The sequence below is a fragment of the Pinus tabuliformis genome, chromosome 1_2, assembly GCF_031772625.1.
Source record: "Pinus tabuliformis cultivar Carrire ecotype Pingquan chromosome 1_2, CPIR1, whole genome shotgun sequence".
In the NCBI taxonomy this organism is placed as follows: domain Eukaryota; kingdom Viridiplantae; phylum Streptophyta; class Pinopsida; order Pinales; family Pinaceae; genus Pinus; species Pinus tabuliformis.
In genome coordinates this window covers 248479273-248481901 of record NC_142298.1, presented here as the reverse complement: position 1 = coordinate 248481901, position 2629 = coordinate 248479273, and positions in this window count along the sequence as shown.

The following is a 2629-nucleotide window of genomic DNA, read 5'->3' as shown; positions in this document are numbered from 1 at the left end:
CTTGCATTTATGGCAAGATAATAACATTTAGTGCATAAGGGGAGTGCATAAAACTCCCATCAATCAAGTATTTACCAAACCCCTCTTCATATGATGTTGCGTACTAGACGGTTTAGGGACCATTAATTCCTCATTTAAGTGATGAGGGAAACATCCTACATCCATTTTAATTCCCCTCATTCTTTCACTTGTGATTGAGTATCATAAGATCGATGTGTAAGGGGACATCTCTACCCCCTCAACCCATACTTAAAAGTTTCCTTTCGATTCAATGATTTATTGGTTCACCCTTTGATCCACCTCATGGTTAAAACTTACATTGACCCATAGGAAGGTGATGACCTCAAATGCATCTAGGCGGATCAATTTTTATTACAATGAGCAAAAAAATGGGAAGGATGGACCCTTTCCCTAACAGAGGGATGCTATAATCACAGTGGAACCACCAATAATTGCGAAATCCATCCCCGATTATTTTTAGTTCAATTCCATTGAACATGACTAACACTTCCACCATATTATTTGTTGTTTAGCCAATTCACTATCCATACTTTAACTTCTACCAACCTATGAGATTAATAATGAACTGCCCCTAGGTGCCTACCACTCTTTTAGGGTTATGATTAATTATCAATGTCTCTTGGGAAGTGATAAATTTGATATGATTTTTTGTAAGTTTTTACGCTTTAATAAACATCATGTGTTACATTTGTTAAGTGTTTAGGAAGTGATAAATTTGATATGAATTTTCACACATTAATGAACATGATCATGTGTTACATTTGGTGTATGATGTCTTATAAATGATGTGGTCAAGGAGGGTATATGCGAATCATTAAAGGGTCATGATTGGTGTGTTTTTGTTAATGGATTCATAAAATAAACATATAATACTAATATATTATTTCCTTTATAAAGTTATGTATATGTGTATGCATGTCTTATTCATAACATATTATATATTGTTGGTGAAAAACTGAAGTATGGAGGTGAATGTCATGTAATTAATCAGTTTTGACAGAGAGGACCCCAAAAGCCCATAACATTATCAACAATATCACTTGACCAAAAAAGATAGAAAGAATTTACCGAAATAGATTATTGTAAGCATCAAAGGATATGAATTTGCGAAGGATCCCAGGAGACTAGAAAGTTACAAAACTCAAAGGAGATTGCGGAGGGTGTGGTGGCAAATCCTAGGGGAGAAACAATGACAAAAATATCTAAAGTCCTTAAAAGAGAAGAAATGGAGTAAGAACCTTAATGATATGGGAAATTGAATAATGGCCCAAATAGTTAACAAAATAAAACTTGATATTTAGACTCAATGGACATGGTGACTTGATTATACATTGTCACTTATGTAAGTGTGTGACATTATATCATCAATATAATGAGTTAGAATTGATACCTACTGTTCAATTACATTTAGAGGAAGTGCAGTGGATTGATATCTAGCATATGGTATAACCAAATATACATTAGATATATTGGGAAACTATGTGTGAAATGTAGTTCAAAACATTACAAAGTGACCAAGAAATTTATATGATGTATCATGCAAAAAAAATATAATGCAAATTTAAAATAGAATTATTTAGAGAATCCAAAGGACATGATGGCTAAGTTGAAGTGTAAACATGAACAATAGAGGAAATCGAGCTACAATTGTTCTTGTAAGGACTAACCCCACATTAAAAAAAATAAATTTAAACTTAGTTCCACCAAACACATATGGTAGGTTAATTATGCAAGTTTTATGATTGTAAAGAGAGTGAAACAATGAAACAAAATAAATCACCACTAGATAATAAGGACAAGAATAATGAAAAAGTCATCACAAAGTTGCGTGGAGATGAAACAACTATAATTGTAAAGTAAACCAAATGGAAACAAAGGAATCTGATGCACAAACTATGATACAAAGGGACACTTAGAGGATGAATATCCAATGCCATATTGCACAATGAGTGATGTCATATCACATAATACGAATAACAATGAATTCAACAAAGAAAATTTACCGAAATGTTGGACGTACAAGAATAACTTATATATGTCATACAACATATGCCTCCAAATAGTGGTGGATATCAAAACCAATAATAAAAGAAAAACAATAGGATAATTACATAACACAAGGCATTATATATGATGCTAAAGGATGATTGATATACATTGTTGTATTCGTAATCAATTTGGACACTATGGGAGAGATTTTCCATCTAAAGAAGAAATAAAGATTTGCAAGAAATGGGGGCAAAAAGTCATGACAATGTTAAAAGACAAAAACAAGTGAATATCATATACATTGAATTGAGTTGATGTGTAACAGCTATGCATGATCAATGGAGAAATAAGGCTTTGGAGATATATGTGTGCGTGTGCGTGTGTGTTGAGGAAATAGATTATTTGACTATTGATTATAGAATAAAATTTAGTGGTTAAATGGACTAAGGAACCCATTATAATTAGAAAACATATGGAAGGAACTGGAACCAATTACCAACATCATAAGAACATATGTAAATTGATGATAATATCACAAACAAAATTAATAAATGCATAATTGTATAACCTAGGAAGGTGTTAAAAGGGTTGACATGTGTTCCAATATGAATGCCAATCA